Source organism: Triticum aestivum, chromosome 3B (genome assembly GCF_018294505.1).
Source record: "Triticum aestivum cultivar Chinese Spring chromosome 3B, IWGSC CS RefSeq v2.1, whole genome shotgun sequence".
Classification (NCBI taxonomy): Eukaryota; Viridiplantae; Streptophyta; class Magnoliopsida; order Poales; family Poaceae; genus Triticum; species Triticum aestivum.
Window position 1 is genome coordinate 87,251,615 of NC_057801.1, and position 8,251 is coordinate 87,259,865.

General features: G+C 47.6%; 1 pseudogene; it reads left to right on the forward strand.

The window, feature by feature from the left end:
- Positions 1-1,554: 1,554 nt before the first annotated feature.
- LOC123068789 (cellulose synthase A catalytic subunit 5 [UDP-forming]-like) lies at positions 1,555-7,679 on the forward strand (annotated as a pseudogene).
- The last annotated feature ends 572 nt before the right edge of the window (positions 7,680-8,251 follow it).

Here is an 8,251-nt window from a genome sequence, read left to right on the forward strand (position 1 = left end):
AAACATCGTGGTAACTATTGACCCGAAGAAAAAAATGTTGTTGGAACACATCCCGATAACTTATCTGTAAAAAGAGCACGGTAATTTATACACTATGAATCAGATAACTCACGCACAAACACTATGGTAATGTTTTGGACCACATGGATTTTTTTTGTAACACACGCCAATAACTCTCTATAGAGAGCATGGTAATATATATGACACGAACCTGATAACTCACTCACAAACATCGTGGTAACTTTGGGCGTAGAGAAATAAATTGTTTTTTGGTGGGAAAAAGGTTGTCTCCTCCCTTGCGCAGACCTTCTCTTTTTTAAACTTGGAGCAAATGGTTTTGTGCGATGTGTGAGTTACCATGCTATTCACACAAAAGATACCGAGGGGATGTTTCTTCAACTCCCCCCCCACCCCCCCACCCCCCCCCCCCCCCCCCCCCCCCCCGTGCCAAAATTATCAGGACCGGGATCCATAAGCTATCAGGTCTAGATGTGTGAGTTATCATGACATTGACACAAAATCTACCGAAAGGATATTTCATCAACCCCCCTCCCCCTCGTTGCCAAAGTTACTAGGACGGGGTGCATAAGTTATGAGGTCTGCTATGTGTGAGTTATCATGCTATTCACACAATAGTTCGTAAACTCCCCTTCCCCCTTCGGTCGCCAAACTTATCAGGGCGGGGGTACATAAGTTATCAGGTCTGCAATGTGTGAGTTACCATGCTATTCACAGAAAAGTTATCGGGGGATATTTGATCAACTCCCCTCGGCCGCTGAAGATACCAGGACCTTCGTGCATAAATTATCAGCTATGCGATGTGTGAGTTACCATGCTATTCATACAAAAAAGTTATCGAGTGTATGTTTACATTAGGGTTTTTTGGATCAGAAAAGCTACTACGATATTTGTACATAAGCTATCAGGTTTGTGGTGCATATAATTATCGGGTTCATTACAGAGAATTTGCCAAGGAATGACAAACCAGAAAAAGACCGTTGTTCAAATTCTACAGGATGAAACATTTATTTCTCTAGAAAAACTTCATCAATACAACAAAAAGAGACAAGCGGAGTACAAAACACGTTGCATCGGTCCTTTTAAAAACTTGGAGCAAATGGTTGTCTCCTCGTTAAAGGCGTTGTGGTCTTTCTTTCTCGCTCTCATTTACTAAGGTAGAAATACCAGTTAATCTGGATTTGAAAACTTGTAGCAAATGGTTTTGTATGGTGAATAAGAACAAAAAATGATACAGGACATGAGAGGAAAAAAACAAAGATATGCTTGTCAGTGCAGTAGAAAGATAAGGTCAAATTGTTAAACTTGCTGTACAAAACAACAATAGCAAAGTAGCTCAGTTGGTCAGCAAGATGCTCCTATAGCTACAGCGACCAGGGATTTTAATTAACATATATCGTCTCGTTTATATATCTGTATTAGTGCAAAAAATAATTGAAAAATTAAATACGCATCGAGATATTTCCCACGTGCTCGCTCAGGAGCTATAAAGTGAAGGAAAGCAGCTTGGGCACACTATCTCTTTGAGCGGTTTGGCACTCTGACTCGATCTTGTCTCTTCGACTAGCTTGCCGCCGGCAGCATAAGATTCGCCTTTTCTTCTTCTTGTTCCGTGCTCTGCTGTCCATCGCGAAACGGGAATAATGGCGGCGAAGCCTTCGCAGGACGCGCCGCTCCAGCTCCACACCGTGGAAGTGGATCAGCCCATCGCCACCGTCAACCGCCTCCTCGCCGTCCTCCACGTGGCGCTCGCCGCCGCGGCCATCGCCCACCGCGGCGCCCATGTGATGCTGGCGGCCGACCTGGTGCTCCTCTTCCTGTGGGCGCTGTCCCAGGCGCCCATGTGGCGCCCCGTCTCCCGCGCCGCCTTCCCGTCCCGGCTCTCGCGCGCAGCCCTCCCGGCCGTGGACGTGATGGTGGTGACCGCCGACCCGGACAAGGAGCCCGCGGCGAAGGTGATGAACACGGTGGTCTCCGCCATGGCGCTCAACTACCCGGGCGGGCGGCTGAGCGTGTACCTCTCCGACGACGCGGGGTCGCCGCGGACCCTGCTCGCGGCCAGGAAGGCCTACGCCTTTGCCAGGGCCTGGGTGCCCTTCTGCAGGAAGTACGGCGTGCGGTGCCCGTGCCCCGACAGGTTCTTCGCCGGCGACGACCAGCTCGATCTGGACGGCCACCACCGCCAAGAACTCGACGACGACAGGCTAAGAATCAAGGTGCGTAGATGATTGATTTGGCAGTAAGAATTCCATGTATGTAGTAGTACTATAAAATGAATTACCGGATCATTTTTCACTAGTTTTGTTTGGGTAGCTCTAAGCAACTTCAAAACATGGTATACTTGTCGACATCAGAGACTATTTGGCTGAATGAGCGTTGCATTTGTCCTCGTTGTCCACGGTCAGCAGTCTAAACTTTTAAAATAACCTGACGTGCATGTATTGTACACCCACCAGTCCTGAGTCCTGACTGCTCCGCGTCTACACTTCCCAGTAGTAGTACTATTACAAACTTAGAGTACCATTGGCTAACCCATCATCGATTGCGCGCTGAGTTTTTTTTTTGGCGGGACATCGCACTGATTTATTAGCTGTAACTTTATGTCATCATGTGCTTAATAACCTCGTGTGAATAATGACCTATACCACGAAAATACAAAGGTGAACATGGGTGCGCGCGCACCCACGTGAATAGTGAATTCATAAAAAATACTAGAATTTTTTAAAAATTCTGAAATTTCGCGGTATGAACCTTAGTCGATCATTCTACTTATGTGTGAAGTTTCATGATGTACTGACACCCATGGTATTCTTAGTGAAGAAAATACAAATGCAACTATACTATTTATTAAACAGTGTTTTTTAATATAGCTTCGATTTTGTCATTTTTGCCCAGATTACCATGGATGTGATTTCTTCGTGAAACTTCATATGCGAGTATACCGGTTGATTATGTATATTAAAAAATAAATTCAGATTTTTGTTGATTTTCTAGCATTTATTTCCAAATTTACTATTCATAAAGGGTGCGCAAGCACCCATGTTCACCAAATCCGTGTCCCCTATACCATGCGGTTTTTTTTAAACCCACCACGCAGTTAAATTTAGTACTACCTCGTGTGAATAATGACCTATACCATGCAGTTAAATTTATTTGATTGCTCCCGCTAAAAAAATATTACTCTGTATTGGATTGCACGAGTATATTACTTAAATATGGATTAGTTTGCTTGAAACTTTAGTTCATTGTCTAGTTTTGAAACTAGCAAAACATGTGTGTGACCCCACGCCACACCACATGTAGCATGAATCCACACAATAGATAACCGACACGTCTCTCACCTAGCATGAAGGCCAGTAGCTAGACGTTGTAAGCACGGAAGCCATTGGCCCACATGTCACTGACCCAAAGACACCTGCTAGCGTGTTGGCCCTATCATTTTGTGTCTCAAAGTCAACAATCAGAGGAATATAAAGCATAATATAGGCATATAGCTAGCAGGACCATCTTGACACATGGTACAGAACAAAGGAACAGAGAGGCAAAGTGGGATTCCATAGAATATGAATAGTGGTTGAGGAGAGGAACCAAATCAGAGCCAATTCTAAGAAATTCGACATCGTTATTCCCGTGCAACAAATGCTACACATCGGAAAAGAAATTGTGAAAATAGATACTGTGAGAATCCTTTGAAAATCATGTAAACTCAATTAGGCCTGAAATTGGACACTGGCATACCGTATGCTCCCGCGTGACCAAGTCAGCATGATGTTTCAGTTTGGATTTTCATTTTTCTTTACTAGTTTTCATTGGTATTCTTCTTTTTTATTTTTATTTTATTTTTCACGTCCTTCTTTTATTTCATTTTTTGTTTTCCCTTTTTTATTTGAAATTGTGGACATGTTTTTACAAAATCACGAGCATTTAAAAAAATCTTGATCATTTTTATTAAAAATTAGTGAAAATGTAAATTTGTGAATACTTTGTAAAATTTATATTTTTCGCCGATATAGTTTTTTGTAGCCAGGCGTTGCTGGGACTTTTCCAATCAGTTTTCTTAGGGCATCTCCAATGCTGACCCTCAAACCGTTCATAATCGTTCGGACCCTGCGGCCCGGACGTGTTATCCATACAACATGGTCCTGCATCGGTCCGAACGCGTTTTTTCTCGTAAACCGGAGATAAAGTGGGAGGGGGTGGGGGGGGGGGCTTTGCGGGAGTCTGAATCGCTGCCACGTCCGCTCCTGACTAACCTGGACCACCCTAAACCCTATTCCCTCGCCCGCGTGTTTTCCCGCTCGGCGCCAGCTGCCCGCATTCATGCCGTTGTAGAGCAGCCGCTCCGCATTGACGCCGGCCAAGAGCGAACGCGATCTCTCACATGGCTTTTTTCCTCTTTTTTATCTAGTTTCTTCTGGGTTTTTTGTTTTTCTCTTTTGGGTTTTTAATTGTTAATATTTTTCTATGTAATAAATATTTTCCAAATATATGAAGAACACTTTTCAAATACACATTGAGCATTTTTCTCATATACCTTGAACGTTTTATAATATAGGTGAACTATTTTCTAATATACAATGGATTTGTTAGATATACAATGAACAATTTTCAATACACAATGAATGTTTTAAATAGATCATGAAGAAGTCCTATTATTTGTGATATATTAAAAAATATTTTTATTTGAATTATATATTTTATGAATATATTTCCATAATTTTAAATATTTTAATTTACTATATTACTTCCCCGCTGGTCACATCCTATGCATCAAATTCCATTGTTTCGAGCCGATCAGATTGGGCTCAAGTGTCATTTTATTGTCCTCAAAAGTCACATCTGATGTGAGCGGAAAAAAGAGCAGCGGCCGCCATCGATACTCGTCATGGCCGACTGAGGCGACCAACCTCAAAGCACCGCCAATGCACCCGACGGTCGCCGCCCTTGCTGCAGTCGTCTCATGCATTTCTCACTGGCTCCACGCATGCGACATTATGTACCCGTGGTTGCAGCTCTGGTTGCATCGGTCGCCTGTCGTAGCACCCATCAATGAGCTTGCAGCGTACCTCATCTCGGTTGCTAGTCGCAGCAAAAATGCACGCAGTCGTAGAAAAAATTCATGCCGGTTCGAGCAAAGATAGCTCGCCATCGCTGATCGCAGGAAAAATGGCTCGCCCATTCCAGCAAAATGACTCATCGGTTGTAAATTATTATCGCGCCGATTGTAGCATTCTCGGCTCACGCCGTGCAGGCGGTACCTCGCTCAAGCATGGACAGTTTGCAGTCGTAGCAAAAATGCTCGCCGGTTCCAGCAAATGTTCCAGCAAACTCCAGCTCCGCTGAGCCATTGCAGCTCCCTTAGCTGCCGGTTGCAACCCGCCGGCACGCCCATCGCAGCATCCTAGGGCGCCTGATGTAGCAGCAGTGGTCCACGCTTCGCCCGTGTAGCAACACCGACGACGGCATAGCCCTGAAATATATTTTTCTTCCAACTTTGCAGAAAATGTACGAGACGTTCAAAGAGGGTGTCGAGGAGGTGATGAGCGACGCAGCTCTTTCTCAGAGTTGGACAAAAGCAGATCACGATGCTCACGTCGAGGTAAAGTGTGTGCCCTCATTGCATTTCGAAGCTGCCGGTGCACACCCGGTCGATCGGTCTCAGTAATATCCTCACCATGCACGTCAGATCATCACCGGCGATGAGCAAGACAGCAGCAACAGCAACTCCGGCGACGGCGAGGAGGATGAGGACGCCACGCCCTTGCTGGTCTACGTGTCTCGCGGGAAGCGGAGGTCGTCGACTCACCACTTCAAAGCCGGCGCACTCAACGTCCTTGTGAGTTCCACCACTGTTCATCGATCAGAACGTACATTCGTGTGTTTTTGCCAGAGCTGATCATGTCGTTGTTGCGCAATGCAGCTCCGGGTGTCTAGCTTGATGAGCAACTCGCCGTACGTGATGGTGCTGGACTGCGACATGTACTGCAACAGCCGGAGCTCCATCCTCGAGGCCATGTGCTTCCACCTCGACGGCCGCCGCCGCGCCGACCTCGCCTTCGTGCAGTTCCCTCAGATGTTCCACAACCTCAGCACCAGCGACATCTACGCCAACGAGCTCAGGTCAATCTTCTGGGTAAGAAATATCAATCGACCATGCATGCATTTTTGGCAACATTTTGAAGTAGTATACGATACGTTGAGTAATCTTGGATTCTTGGTGCCTGGACCGCCCGGCTGCAGACGCGGTGGAAAGGCTTGGACGGCCTCCGGGGGCCGATCCTCTCCGGCACCGGCTTCTGCGCCAGGAGAGACGCCATCTACGGCGCCCTGCCGGCCAGCTCGCAAGATCAGTTCTCTGGTGTGGAGGTCGGCGAGCTGAAGAGGAGGTTCGGCGTCTCGAATGGTCACATAGCGTCGCTGCGCCGACCCGGGACCGGGAGCACCATTGTTGCACGTGATGCTCTTCCGCAGGATGCAGAGTTGGTGGCTTGCTGTGATTACGAGACGGGCACCGAATGGGGCGAGGAGGTCGGCTTCTTGTACCAGTCGGTGGTGGAGGACTACTTCACCGGCTACCGGCAGCTCTACTGCCGAGGGTGGACGTCCGTCTACTGCTTCCCGGCGACGGGGTCGAGGCCGCCGTTCCTTGGCAGCGTGCCCACCAACCTCAACGACGCGCTGGTGCAGAACAAGCGGTGGATGTCCGGCATGCTCGCCGTCGGCCTCTCCAGGCACTGCCCCCTCGCCTCCGCCGCCGCCATCTCCGTGCCTGAGAGCATGGGCTTCGCCTACTACGCCTTCATGGCCTTGTACGCCTTTCCCGTGCTCTGCTACGCCATCGTGCCGCAGCTCTGCTTCTTCCGCGGCGGCACGTCGTTCCCGGAGGCGTCGACGCTCTGGTTCGCCGCCGTGTTCGTGTCGTCGTCGCTGCAGCACCTGGTGGAGGTGTCGGTGGCCAAGCGTGGGCTGGCGGCGAGGACGTGCTGGAACGAGCAGAGGTTCTGGGCGCTCAACGCCGTCACGGGCCAGCTCTTCGCCTGCCTCAGCGTCGCCCTCAACCTGGTCGACGGCGCCGGGGGCCGGGCGGTGGACTTCGACCTCACCAGCAAGGCGTCCGACGACAGGCTGTACCGGGACGGCGTGTTCGACTTCGCCGGATGCAGCACGCTGCTCCTGCCGGCCACCACGCTCTGCCTGCTCAACGCCGCAGCGCTCGTCGGCGGGGTCTGGAAGATGGTCGGCAGGGGCGGCAACATGCCCGGCGAGCTGTTCCTCCTCTGCTACATCGCGGCACTGAGCTATCCGCTGCTGCAAGGGATGTTCCTCAGGCGGGACCTCGCAAGAGTTCCGGCGCGGATCACGGCAATGTCTGTCGCCATGGTTGCCACTCTGCTATCCTTGTTTGGTTAAGCCGGCCACTTCCAGAGAGTTTGAGTGACACCTAAGCTACCAGTTTGATCCAAAGACCACACCTATTTCTTTTCTTGCTAAAATATTTTCTGGGCATATATATGAGCTGAAAAGAAAAGAATAAAACAGAGGAAGGCAATTTAGCTCCCGAGCAGGCGAGCAAGTGTACACCATATGAACACTTAAAAAACTCAAAATAATCTGATTTTTTACAACAAATGTGTCCATGTGTTCTAATTCCGTGTAAATTTTGATGAAGGACTGATGTAGTGGTGATCTGGAAAAAAAATTGGTGCTCCAATATTATTTTTAGATAACGGATATTTTTCACACAGCACCACCACGAATGTCACTTCTTCAAGAAAATTTACACATATGCAATATGTTAGTTGCGAAAAATTCAGTTTATTTTCATATACTAATCGTCCATGAGCATGTGAGCCTGGGCACATATTGAATTTCCAATAAAGCAAAAAAAAATTCTTTTTACAACATCTCTATTCATGGTGTAATTTGGCTAATAGTTTGTATGATCGGCCAAATTAATTTAAATTAGTGTGGTTGAATTATTGGTTCATACATATATCTACCCTGGTTGTTTAATTCAAAATGCAGGCGTGGTCATAGTCCAGTGCAGATAACACATCAGGAGATCAGTCGCACTGAAGCTATTTACCCAGGACAAATACATGGAATTTTGCAAGGATTAGTAGCCACTAAGAACAAGTTCTGAATAGATTATGATACAGTAAGCTAAACTGCCGCTGCTTAGACAAGTCCTAACAAGCTTCGGCTACCAAGCTAAAGAATTTTGGCAGGAGCT